This window comes from Coptis chinensis, chromosome 5 (assembly GCF_015680905.1).
Source record: "Coptis chinensis isolate HL-2020 chromosome 5, ASM1568090v1, whole genome shotgun sequence".
Taxonomy (NCBI): domain Eukaryota; kingdom Viridiplantae; phylum Streptophyta; class Magnoliopsida; order Ranunculales; family Ranunculaceae; genus Coptis; species Coptis chinensis.
Genome location: NC_141460.1, coordinates 92298053 through 92312130, shown reverse-complemented (window position 1 = coordinate 92312130; position 14078 = coordinate 92298053). Strand labels below are relative to the sequence as shown.

Sequence of the window (14078 nt, the reverse complement as noted above, 5' to 3'; positions counted from 1 at the left end):
TTATCTCAAAAGTTATGGCCAACAGGTTGAAACAATATCTACACAAGATAGTTTCTCCTTTCCAAGGGGCTTTTGTTAAGGGTAGGAGTATTGGAGATAATGTTGGCCTGGCTAGTGAAGTCTTTCACAGGATGTCTAAGATGGAAAAACAAAAACAAGGATGGCTAGCTTTGAAAGTAGATATGGCTAAGGCCTATGATAGGATTGAATGAAAGTTTTTGGATCAGATTTTTGAGAAGCCAGGGTTTTCTAGGAGGACTCTGATAAATAATTGTCTCTCTATAGTTTCCTTTAGAGTTATGTTAAATGGTTCACCTCTTGAACATATTTTTCCCAAAAGGGGTTGAGACAAGGGGATCCTCTCTCCCCCTGTTTGTTCAATATTGTTTCTGAGGCCTTATCAAGGTTAATTGCAAAGAATGAAAATAATGGTGAGATCAATGGCATCAAGATTAGGAGGAAATCACCTTCAATAAGTCACCTCCTTTATGCTGATGACTTGATATTGTTTTGTAATGCTTCTCTCACAGAAGGTGGGAATCTCAAAACATTTTGAACAAATATTGTGAGGCTTCAGGCCAGAGGATCAATTATGATAAATCAAGTGTTTATTGCAGTAACAATGTGCATGATAAACATAAGAAGCTTCTCAAGAGGTTTCTGAGAGTTAGACCCTTCCACCCTAATGAGAAGTACTTGGGGGGTGCCTATTATCCTCTCAAGTAAGAAATGTGATGATTTTGACTACTTGGTTGACAGAATTCATACCAAGATCAAAGGCTGGAGAGCAAAAGTGCTATCTCAAGCTGGTCGAGTTGTTCTTATAAAGGTTGTAGCCCAAGATACACCTTTGTATACACTATTCCTGCCACTTGTGCTAAGATAGACAAAGTGTGCAGGGACTTTTTCTGGAATGGGACTGATGAGAAATCCAATATGCATACCATCAGGTAGGACAAGTTGTGCTTAGCCAAGGCTATGGGGGGTCTTGGATTTAGGAAAACAGAGGATATGAATAAAGCTTTATTAGCCAAACATGGTTGGAGGCTATATCATGACCTTGATTCTCTTTGGACAAGATCCTTCAAGTTTATTTATTAGAAATGATGGCCACCTGATGGTGCAAGGCATTATCCTAGAAATTCTTCTTATTTTTAGAAGGGTATTGCCAAATCCATGGACTTGATAGATAAAGGCTCTATCTGGAGCATTGGAGATGGCAAAAAAGTGCAAGTTTTCCATGATCCATGGATTACCATACAGGGAAAGCCTGCTACCCTAAGTGATTATGCCTATACAAGACCTAATAATCACTTAATGAAAGTAGCAGAGCTGAGACATGCAAATGGTTTTGATTGGAATATGGAGTTGATTAATGAGTTGTTTCCTAACCTTCTTGCCCAGGCTATAAATGATATCATCATTAGGCCTGGGAACATGAAAGACAAACTTACTTGGTTTAATTCTAAGAAAGGGTTGTTTTCTGTGAAGGAAGCCTATAGATGCCTGAAAGATCACTACTAAAAGAAGGGTTTTTTGTGTCACTTAAAAAGTGACACAAGAAGTCACTTGTGTCACTTTTGAAACTAATTCTGGAGTGACCTATAAGCCCCCGACACATAAAGTTCTACCAAAAGTGACACAAAAGCCTTACTAAATGTGTCACTTTTTGTTAATAAAAGTGACACTTAAGAATAGCCTCTTGTGTCACTTTTAAGAAAGAGTGTCACGGTGCTTGTCAAAAGTGACACTAGTTGTATCCGTTTAGGACCAGAGTGGGACATAACTTCATTAAAAGTGACACATTAAATATACTAGTTGTGTCACTTTTGGACCGTGAGTGAGGCGTAAATCGTCCAAAAGTGACACATTAAGTATACTAGTTGTGTCACTTTTTAGACCAGTGAGGCGTAAATGCGTCAAAAGTGACACATTAAATATACTAGTTGTGTCACTTTTGGGACGTGAGAGACATAGAATGCGTTAAAAGTGACACATTAAATATACTAGTTGTGTCACTTTTTGGGACCAGTGAGACATAAGAATGCGTTAAAAGTGACACATTAAATATACTAGTTGTGTCACTTTTTGGACGAGAAGTGAGACATAAATGCGTCAAAAGTGACACATTAAGTATACTAGTTGTGTCACTTTTGAACTGAGTGAGACATAAGTACATTAAAAGTGACACATTAAGTATACTAGTTGTGTCACTTTTGGACAGAGTGAGACATAAGTATGTCAAAAGTGACACATTAAATATACTTAGTTGTGTCACTTTTGGACCGTGGTGAAACATAAGTACATCAAAAGTGACACATTAAGTATATTAATTGTGTCTTTCTTTTTTTTTTGGACGAGATTTGAGACACAAATCGTCAAAAATGACACAAAAGCCCCTTATTTCTTGTGTCACTTTTGGGAATCAACTCCATATAACTTCATTATGAAAAAAAAGCGACACATAAGAGTGGTTAGTTGTATCACTTTTAATAGATATTATGTCACTTTTTCCAAAAGTGAGACAAATGAAAATAATTTTTTTAAAAAACATTTTCTCATTTTTGTATTCGATCGTATTCATTTCTCAATCTGCATCCTATACGTCATAACCAAAATCCCATTAACCTGCTTTATGACATAAACAACATCCACATACATTTATCAAAACATCACAACCAAAATCACTTTAACCTGCTTTATGATACGGAAACAACATCCACTCAAGAAGAAATAAACAACATTCAAAACAATTAACTTCTACTGATTTCATCGATCAAACCAAGTATTTATCATCTAGTTTGACTCCCAATAAAAGAAGTCATTCAAATACCAAAATAATCACAATTTAAAAAAAAAAAAAAAAAAAAAAAAAAAAAAAAAAAAAAAAAAAAACTACATAACGCCAATACTATCCTAGCAATATCTTAACTTGTTGTGCGCACTTCCAACACCAAAAACCTAGCTGCCATCTATTCATCTGTTAATCGATCTATGGCACCTGCATCATATCATGAAGTCGTCATTCCATTATGACTAGTATATAAAATTAAAAAGCAAGTGAATCAAGAAGGGTATATATTATACAAGTAAGAAAAAAAAACGATAAGAAAAATATATATACATAAACAAAGGGAAAATATGAAAGCCCACTTACCCAAATTAATTACTCGATAAATTGTTGGATAAAGTCGATGAATTTAAGATGAAGTTCATCTATTTGAGTGGTGTAACTCTTCTTGCTAGAGAACTCCAATACCTGTTTGACGAAAAATATATTATAAATATTATGAAAATGAATAATGCAGGCAATGCATTGCCTACCATATTTACAAATGCACCAATTTGACATAATTTTTCCTGCATCAGTAGTCTTTGTAGCAAAACTGATAACAATAGAGGGATTCTTACTGCCTGAAACCCGTGTGTGCATGACATTGCACTTGAGTATCATTTCCAGCTCAAATATTTTGAAGCAATATAATTGAATACAGTATACACACAAAAATGTGAAAAAACAGACCTAACATAGACTTGTGAAAAATGTGAAAATCACATTACCCCCGAGTGTTATTTACTCATGCAGTAGTGGTTCTACAACATCATCATGGAGTTCATCAACTAATAAGAATAAAAGTAGGTTAGTGGTTGAAAAATTAACAGGAATCAAATTTGTGATGATGTTGGTGATACCAAAGTGTAGGCCAAACAAATAAAGGGTCATTGCACTCAAATGGACTTCATATCATTTCAGTTATAAATATATAGAATTCAACTAACTACATATACTTGAGTAGGCATTAAATTGCAGAAAACTACCTTCTTAGCAATTGTTGTGTGTTATTTCCCTTGTAAATGTAATCCACGAGCTCATGTGGTGACTACACTAACATTCGTAAAACAACCCATGGAGCTGCGAGAGAGAGAGAGAGAGAGGTTATACTTCAATAGAACATTTCCATAGCTATTGTTTTCACACAACGGTATCCATTAAGACATAGTATTTTAAAAATGAAACCTTGAAAACAAACAAACAAGAATGAACAACTCACTCATTCACTATGAACTTTATGTCCAAATCAACAGCCCCTCGTACACACTGCACAAGAATCATCAACCACATCCTACATGGAAATTCAAGTTAAAACGATAAAGTTAATTACGGTAGTTTCTAGAAAACATAACTAATAATAGTCCTTTGGCGACAATCTTGTCCATTGATCCCAAAACCAATCTACACTTTTGCATCTACCAAATAATATATATAACATTGACTAATGCATATAATACAATGAAACAAATGTTGGTTGTAATTTCACAATTTAATAGCCTATAAAACATACTTGCGTGGTACTAAACTGATTATTTGGCACTGCCTTGTTCACTTTTGAAGTACAACCATCTTCAAGCTACATGTTATAAGAGTGAAAGTCAATAAATAAAGACAAAGACCACAACTCTAACTTGCACACAATGCTCTCGGGGTACCCAAAGCCATAGTAAGAACATCATTGCTTCCCTCATCCACTACAATCCCCTCATTTACTTGCTTTTTCAGATCATCCTACGATACCATAATACCAATGAATCCAGAGCCATATGTATACAGCTGATTCATAAATAGCTTGATGCATGGACATCCAAGGCAGACCTCCTACTGCCCCAAGAATTAAGGGTAATCAGTAAAACCACCAACTGCTCGAACCATCTAAATCAACACTAATGGAGCAATTAGGGAGGATCCTGGACCTGCAAGCTATAGTGAAGGTGTTTGATACCTCGCAACTACCATGGGCAGTCTTACAGAAAGTCTAAAACAAATTCCAAAAAGCTAGTTGTCACTCGAGTGTGGAGAGATGCTAATTTTGTACACTTCCACTCTTTTTAATACTATTAGTCAATTAGCACGTATCAAACTAGTTGGATGAGAAAGAAACTTACAATTTTTCCTATTACTTCCTTGTGGCCTCATTTGAGTATTCGCATTTTTGTCATGACGAGCCAATTTCCATTTGAGACTCCTATCTTCATGATCAACGAAAATTCCTTTCTTTACAGATTTTTTTTTTCCTATAGATCATGAACCATAACAACACAATTAGACATCTACATTAGTTTGAACATAAGAAACTATTTAAAATATTTATATACTAAATTTATTTACAATATCTTCAGCTTAATTTGCTTAGTCTGTGTGTATACACATTATTGGATTTCCTTATAGATTGTAGCATGTTTAACTCCTTCAAATTCCAAAGAAGAAAATAAATTAACATACATACATCAGACTAAGTGAACAAGACATTAGCATATATACCTATGACATTAACATGCAAAAGAAGTAGATACCAATTGCCCAAACTCAGTCCAAACTAACGTGTCAATAAACTTACACTTTGTAGGTGGCTTCACAAGTAGTTCAAGATTATCTTAGAATGGAAGTATGTACTTAGTAGTCAGAGTTGTTAGGAAAAAAAACATCTAATTCAAGATTTAATTGCATAAAGTTGTCAGGTTTCATTGTAACTTCATGGAGTCTTAAATCATTCATAGTAAGATACATAGAAAGCTTTTACAACTGGAAGGTAGGTAGCTAAATGCATTATCAAGTAATAGAAATCTCATATCATCTTCGCACGAGTTTCAAATTTAATTGATGGAAGAACCAAATAGTAACTTCATATTAGAAATATCTGAGAAGAAAAATAAAACGCACAAAAGCAAACAACAGGAACCACACTTTACATGCTATATAAACTTTTAGTAAAACAATTTAGCATCAATAATGATATGTCATTTCAAAAGTTCAAACTTTTAAATACTAATTAGATCCAGACTATGGAAACCCAAAATATGAAGATACACTATGAAAAACCCAAAAAGAAAAACACAATCTTTACATATTATACGGAAAACTTCAACAAACCCCAACGTATTTGGCAATTAACAGATGCACAAACACAGCGGTACTCACATAAAACTGAAATCTGAGTAGTAGAAGAAGAAAAAATGTCACTAGCTTCAACTCACCGAGAACCGCAACTTGAGTGCATAAAGAGGCAAAGGGATTTCGTTGAACAAGACGAAGTGGAAAAGTCATAACTTTGGAGTAGAAAATCGAGTTTTTCCAAAGTCCTAGAATTTGAGGAACTGGGTTCTTTCTCTTTCTTTCAAGTTGGAGGGAGACCCAAAATTTTCACCCGCCCACACAATCGACTTTATCAGGGATATGATAAGATATTGTGAAATCGATTAGTTTTTTCATTTTGGGTTTTCAACAAAATATTCTAATATCGCAGAACTGGAACTTATATAATATCACCATGTTAGTTAGATGGGTTTCAATTTTTTGATGTTGAGAAGAATGAGAAGATTCCACTTTGCACTAGTTGGGAAAAAAAACTTCCGGTGTAGATTGGAGTTTGGGGAGTTAGTGTGTGGGAAGAAGACGGGGTAACAGACAGAGAGAACTCGTGCCCTTGTGTGAGGGATCGTGGATTTCTATCCTTATTGGGATGATGGGCGCTTTAAGGCATGTGCGCTCTAGGAAACATTTGTGTGTGTCGCTTTTTGTTCAAATTCAAAATACCGTAAAAATTTGATGTGTAGCCTTATTTGTAAGTGACACATTAAATTTCTCTACTCGTGGCGCATCTGACCAAAGTGACACATTAAATATCTCTAAACGTGCCGCTTCTAACCAAAGTGACACATAAACCTGATTTCAATTGTGTCACTTTCTTAACAAGTGTCACAACTAGCCAAATGTTCTAAACAAGTGACACATAAGATTTTGGTGTGTCACTTTTTTTCACTAAGTGACACGAGACTTAAAAAAAAAGTGACACAAAAAGCCCTTTTTTTAGTAGTGTCGATGATCAGGCGTTGGATCATTGTGTTGGGTCTAGTTTCAGTTTACTTACAATAAAAAGAATCTGGAAACTAGATCTTGCTGCAAATTGGTAACTATTCATTTGGAAAATGTATTCTGGTGGTTTGGCAACTGGGGATACCTTGAGAAACAAAAAGTTGAACATTGATCTTTCTTGTCCTTTTTGTTATAAGCAAGTAGAGGATGGCCTCCACCTCTTTTTCTTATGTGAATGGACAAGGAGTGTTTGGTTTGCTTCATGTCTCTCTTATAGGACTGATGCTCATGATCATTGGAATTTAAAAGATTGGTTGAATGAGATATTCAACTGGTGCTTCAGCCCAATTAAGGAAGTGGCTGATAAGGGGGTGTTTGCGTGTATCCTATTACACCAAATATGGACACTCAGGAACTTAGTGAAATTTGAGCAAGGCAAACCTGACAGGGAAGGACTGCTGAAAAAGACTACTAGTCTATGGATAAAGTGCTTGGAGTCTTTCAGGAAGGAAACAACAACAGAACAAGGAGTAACTCACAACTCAATGAGCTCTACTAGAAACTATGCAACTGGGGGTAACCTAAGTACTAGCTAGTAGAAGTAAAGCTAGCAGTAGTAGCATCAACTCTAGTTCTGGTGGTATAAATAATGTATATGCTTATGTATGCTTTGAAGCTGCATTTGACAGGTCTACAGGACAAGGGGCAGCAGGTGCAATCTTTTGGAATCATGAAGGAGAAATTGCAAGAGCAGCTCATAGAAGATTAAAGCTAGAGATGTGGAAGAGGTAGAGCTCAAAGCTGCTGAAGTTGCAGTAATACTCATAAGGAGAATGGGAGTGAGACAAGTGGAAGTCAGAGGAGATAATCAAGCTGTTATGAATGCACTAGCAGAGTCCACTTCAAGCTTAAGTTGGCACCAATCCAGTCTTAGAGATTTTGTTATAGATTGTGTTTCAGGATTAGTTTCATGTAACTTTTTTTGGATTAAGAGAGATAACAACACTCAGGCGCATCAACTTGCTAAGTGGGCTACAAACCACTTGGAGGAGCTCATCCCATCATTTGTCAGTAGCTGTAATGGTCCTATTATATCTATTGAATAAATGAAGGGCGGTCGTTATCGAAAAAATAAAATAAACGAGTTACCATATTTATTTCTTTTTTTTTTGGGTAATTTCTCTTTCTATTTTTGGTTTAATTAGTCATAAAATCAAAAATTGATTTGTATTTGATTGTTTGGTATTATTTATTCTATAATGGTTTATCTCAAAATTATTTATGTTAGAATGAATTTTAATTAAAAACATAATTATTTATACTAATAATTGTTGCGAAACGGCCCCTAAAGGTAAATTTATGTACTTTAAGTTTGAAATTCCTGGCTAAACATAATTTATCCTAGTAGAAATGGTATACATGTTTATTTTGGTTTACAAAGCAATTATTTAGTTTCCATATCATTCTAAAATTAATTGAGATAATAATACCAAATTTCCACTTTAAATTCAGGGGAGAAGTCAGAATGTTTTCCTTACTGCTAAAAATCACTATACATCACATTAAATTCTATATTTCTAGTTTTGCAAATATTTCATAATTTTTATTTCTCCATTTTTTCAATAAAATTTTTCTATATTTAGTATCACAGTCATTACATGTAAACACTAATTTAGTTGGAGATACCATGAATTTCAAAACTTGTCAAAATAGCCTACAAATCTTTCTAAGAAAACATTCTATTTACCATGAAATATATATATTTGATTTGAGACATTCCAAAATCGGCTCATAATACCTAATTAGAAAATGTCAGGAGCGCTATAAATTCAGGGCAATGGGAAGGTAATTTGCTCATCTGAAAATATTTAGAGTTTGCAAAATTAAGAGAGTGTTGTTTGTAAAAATTAAGAAAATATCGATGGAAGGAAAAGCTGTAAGAGCACTAGTGGTGATGTTTATTTTTGTGCTTTGTATGTTTGCACAACAAACTTATGCGGTCTCCCCAAACAGCTATGAGGAAGCAGTCTCCCCAAATAACTATGATGAATGCTATGCTAATTGCACGAAGAAGTGCAACTCTGGTAACACTCCAGGATGTCAAATTAAATGTGCAGTAAAGTGCTTCTGGGACAACATATAATATAATTGCAACTTGAGTCGTGCATAATTATCAAGTACGTACTCCTTGGTGACACATTCTAAACTCTCTTCATTCTTTTTATTATTAATAGTTGCCTTTATGAACCTCAAAAGTATGCTTATGGAACTTGGTTTTTGTGGTGGAATGTAGGTGAAGAGGTTATGGAAGTTGCGTTAATTAATTCATCCTATGACGACGACATTTGCTCAATTGTTATAAGCATCATAATAAGTGGCTTGTTGAATTATGCGTTCATGTGAAGAATATTTTTTCTTCATTTTGTAAACACTTATTCTTTAAAAGCATTGATAATAAATTGAGCATATTTCTTATTATACCCAACATGAATCCTCATGGGAAATACATGTGCCAGTTTTTTTTTTGTTGATACTATTACTTAATTACAAAGGCGCGAGGGAGGGGGCCCATTTTTTTCCTTTTCTTTTTTATCCTAAAAAAAGGCCCCACAAATCTAACTATATGTGTCACTCATAGGAATATATGCAAAGAGTCCGGCTATGCAATAATTGGGTATTGGGATCCCATCTCAGTAACTGTGTAAAATCAAACACCACGTGTCTAAATAGCTAACCCGAGTTGTCGTCCGTTTTCTTTTCATTTTTCAACTTTTTCCTTTTCTAAAAATAAAACATAAAAAACTAACGAAACAAAAAACCTATTTCTTCTTCATTCCTTTTACAAAATGTCACTATTTTTTTTTCCTAAAAACCGTGATAAAATGAGAGTCATATTTTTTTTCCAAAACCGTGACAAATGTTTCCTCAATAGTTATGCTTTTAGCCACTTAAAACCTCGACAACTACTTGAAAACCGTCACAAAAGGGTAGGGTGTGTTTAGGATGGTTTTGTTGAACCAATTATAAGTTAGCCTTGGAACAATCATGAAAGATTACGTATTTAATACAGTTGTGCCAAAACCGTCATAACCGATCTACATCTTTTCGTAAAAATTGATATTTCACAATGATTTTATCTTTTGAATCTGCACACGTAAACACGGACCACACCTTACATGAAAGAAAATTCACTGTACTAAAAAACTCATTCATCCAATACAATAATTCATTCATGACGTTTCATTCATAGTAAAAATATTTAGGAACAGCAGTAAATTTTTTTTCTTCCTTACACAAGTATTAAATGGCAATACTGTCAAATATTGGTGCCAAATCATGTACTGGAATCGCACAAGAACACAAACCATCTACTTGCTCAAATTCAGACCTCCTAGCAATACAAGTTCATACAAGACTGTTGCCTAAGTAGCACCAGCAATTCCCTTGCCCTGCTTTAATTCCACTGAATCATTTTATATAAACTCAAGCTCCTTATTTCTTGCCCTCCAAGATGTATCCGCCAGCTCTACCAAACTGGCTAGGCCGGGTGAAAGACCAAATCAATAAACTACCACCTCCAAAATGCTCTTCGACGTAATAATGAAGTTTATGATCCTCCTGAAGCTTCCCGAGTTTGCTTATCACATGCTTGCGCTTGCTTCTTAATCTCTTCTGCAGTAACATGACCTTAATGACATAAGAGAGACCATCAGATTTAAATAATTCGGTTAGGAAATTTGGACGTAGAAAATCACAACCATTTTGTTCCATTATATTAGCCACCTATATATGTTGGGGATTACACCAATACCAATCGGTTCCCCCACTACACAGATAACTTGTATGAACACAATTCAACTCCGGACAAAATCTAAATATCAACTACAACCTATACTAACATGCCCAACTTCATTAAACAACTATTAACAACAGGATAATAATGTAAAAGCGTAAAAGCAAAACCACAACACAAAGATTTACCGTGGTTGACCAATGATGCCTACTTCCACAAGAGCCGGTTCTTAATAAAGTGGGAAGGAAGATTACAATCTCTCCTTTATCTCTCACCTTACTAGATCACTCTTATCTCTTTCTGAGGGTTGTATCTCACGTAAAGGTTATCTCTTTTGTTTTAGCCCCGGATTCCAATCCTTCCGACTTGTTTGGTTCTGTTAGGTTAGGTTTTCCAAAAACCTTGATTTTTGGTTTTATCTCCAAAAAAAAACCGCGGAGCGGATCTTGTAGCAAGCCCACGAAAAATAGACTGGCGGGCTATCACTCTGGGCGAGTCGCTACTGAAGACTGGAAGGCTGGCGCTGGTAAGCCCTATATTCTTGGAACTCGAAGCGAAGTCGCTCTATCGAGCGAGCGGGCGCTCGACTTCAAGCGATGTCGAGTTTGCCCGTTTCTGTCCAGCTCCAGTTTCTCTCCTCATGTGAGGGATAACTCCAACAATATATGCATCAGCTTATTTTGTCCAGGGAAATATCATAATACCACGTATTTAAGAGATCAACAATTCAAGATGCCTGACTAGATTTGAACTCTTGGAGTTGGAAAATAATTTTCCCAGATTGCTCAACATATATCTGATGCATCCTCACACACAATCTGTTTTCTTTATACATCATTAGCCATTTCGCGCTTCTCCTTCACGTACACCTCATTTGAGATACCAACATACACCAAGAGAAAGAGAAACATCAAGATTTTCTCATCTTTAATTTTCCAAATGATAGATGAGGACAAAAAATAAGAATGGATCAAAAGACAAATTTGAAACAGTAATAAGGATTTCTTGTAATTTCCTACCTTTGCTCTACAAACAAATTGTATACAGTGTGGCTTCAATTCAAACCACAACCACCATTTAGACCTACATGACACAACATAGTTAACTATCAACAAAAGAAAAAGATCGAGTAGAAAGTTTCAGTATGAACAACCCATGTTTCAGAAAGCAAAACTCTTGATCTAGATATCCAAATGCAATAAAACATGGTTTGGTAGAAAAAACTCATAATACTAACATGTATTTATGCGTAGGAAGTTCAAACCCAAATCTAATTCTAACTGTCTAAAATTCAGCTCTGAAGAAGTTTAGCGCTGCTGCCCTGGGCAGACATCAGCACAAGCTTAATGCATTTCAACTACACTTGTAGCCTAATAAATATATTCCGAGTTTCAACTAAATTAAAAATCAGATCCCAAATTAGCTAATCTAATGAATGTCCTTAGTTCAACAACCCATAACAGTTCATGCTGATTGAACTCAAATTTTAAGCTCCAATATATAGCTAACCCACTCGAAAATTCTTCCAACTAAAATGAACATCGACACTATAACGACAAAGTTTATCCTTCCCCTACTACAACTCCAGCAATCAACCATCAACACCCCCTTTTTCTTCTTTGTTTAAGTTTTATTTTTATATTTATTTTTTACTTCGATGGGTACGTGTGTGAATATGTAGGCGAGACTAAAGTGTGACCAGCTCCTACTTACTCCTAGTAGGAGGTGCCAGGGCCGGCTCTGGGCCTATGCTGTCTAAGCCCTTGCATAGGGCCCCCAAATTAAACCGAAACTAAAGGCCCCATTAAACTATACAAAACCCACTATGGTATTAAAACCCCAAACAATAATCCAGAAAAAGTAAACAAATAGGCCCCATGTTATGGATTTTGCATTGGGCCTTTGGAAACTTAGGGCCGCCCAGGAGGTGCCTACCCCATGTTCAAAGTAACCATGCAATATTGTAATGGGGTCTCATGCATGCAACTAAATGGGCCAACGTCTAGTAGCAATTGGTTATCAATTAAGTTAGAATATAGTGTTCCAAAGTGAAACTAGATAAATATTTACTAAGTAAATATAGAAAATTTAGTGAGGGATTTGCATGTGATTCTACAACCCACATGTACAAATTTCAATAGTTAAGGTGAACGAACCAATAAACATGGTTGCACTAAAGTTAGTCACCATTTCAGCTATGGATATGTCTCATAACTCAGATAATACTCTCATCGAGCTTCTAAAATAAAATATTCTTAATTTTTTCATCAATACCCAATTGTTTATTCTTTGAAGGACTACCTGTTTAAATAAGCCATATACCAGTGTGTGTCTTGCACAAATCTTCCTTGCAGCTTCGTTCTACACAAGTGAAAATAACCTGAAAATTTGTCAGTTTCAAAACAAGAAATCAGGAAACAGAATGCAAGAGTACGAGCGAGATTATGTTTAGCCATGCATGGTTTAAGGTGTTTAAAGGGATTAATTTGACAACTTTCTTCAGCGAGAACAAAAAATTGAATGACGTAGAATAGAACAGAACATACATATTCACCTTCAATTATTCATTGTTATACCAAGTTGAAACTACTAGGAATGCATTAAAACAAGACATCGAATTAATCCATCCAACATCCATTGTTGTCAGTATCTTTTTTATCGCCCTGCTCTTATAACCAATTCAAACAAATGCCGCCATATTAATAACACTTCAGAAATGTAATGAAACGGAGGCTTCACAAAAAAATTGTTTACAAAATAAAATTAGGAAAGAAAGAGTTTTCAGAAATACCAAAGGCTAACAACTACCGGGTTCAAATAAAAACCTTGGACAATTTAAAACCGAGTGATTTTTTGCTCCCAGCGATATTGCTCCAAGGGCTCCAAGCGGACTCTAGAACCAACTGTTGGAATCTCTTGTGTATTTCTAAATACTAGTGTGTGTGTGCAAAGTGGAGGAGATGAACAAATGGTATTCTCGCCACTTTAGTGCATAGTAGATAGTCCCACATTGGTTATCCACCACATCGGGTAGGGTTCGGCTTGGCTTGGGCTTCTTGTTGTGGGTAGTAGTTTAACAAATAGCCTAAACTTGTTTTGCCTTTTTCGAAGAAACAAGTTTTGGTGTTCTATTAGGAGTTGGTCTCTCTTTCTCCTAACCTCTATAAATAGGATCGTGAGTCCATAGAGAAAATAGACTTGATCGAAACTCAACTCGAGGAAACAAAAACTCAAACCAGTCCTTTTTCTTCTTTCTCTTCTTCCCCGGCCGCTTGAGAGAGTTATATTGTTGTTCTAGAGGGTAGTCCGTGCGTTTCTAGTGCAAAGTCGCTTTGTTAACCATTGAATCCCGTGAGGAAAAACGCCTTTGTTGCCTTTCGCACCATTGGAAGCGGGCGAAATCTTTTCTTAAGGATG

At 35.5% G+C, this 14078-nt stretch overlaps 2 long non-coding RNA genes across 2 annotated transcripts; both read right to left on the bottom strand.

Moving 5' to 3' along the window:
• Positions 1–3155: 3155 nt before the first annotated feature.
• On the bottom strand, positions 3156–5153 carry LOC147500105 (uncharacterized). Its single transcript, XR_015194599.1, has 4 exons — positions 4942–5153; positions 4053–4124; positions 3820–3913; positions 3156–3259 (listed from the first exon to the last, which is right to left on the bottom strand). It is a non-coding gene; the product is annotated as an uncharacterized LOC147500105 (long non-coding RNA).
• A 4930-nt stretch (positions 5154–10083) lies between these two features.
• LOC147500104 (uncharacterized) lies at positions 10084–11876 on the bottom strand. The gene is made up of 2 exons (XR_015194598.1): positions 11366–11876; positions 10084–10555 (listed from the first exon to the last, which is right to left on the bottom strand). It is a non-coding gene; the product is annotated as an uncharacterized LOC147500104 (long non-coding RNA).
• Between the last annotated feature and the right edge of the window lie 2202 nt (positions 11877–14078).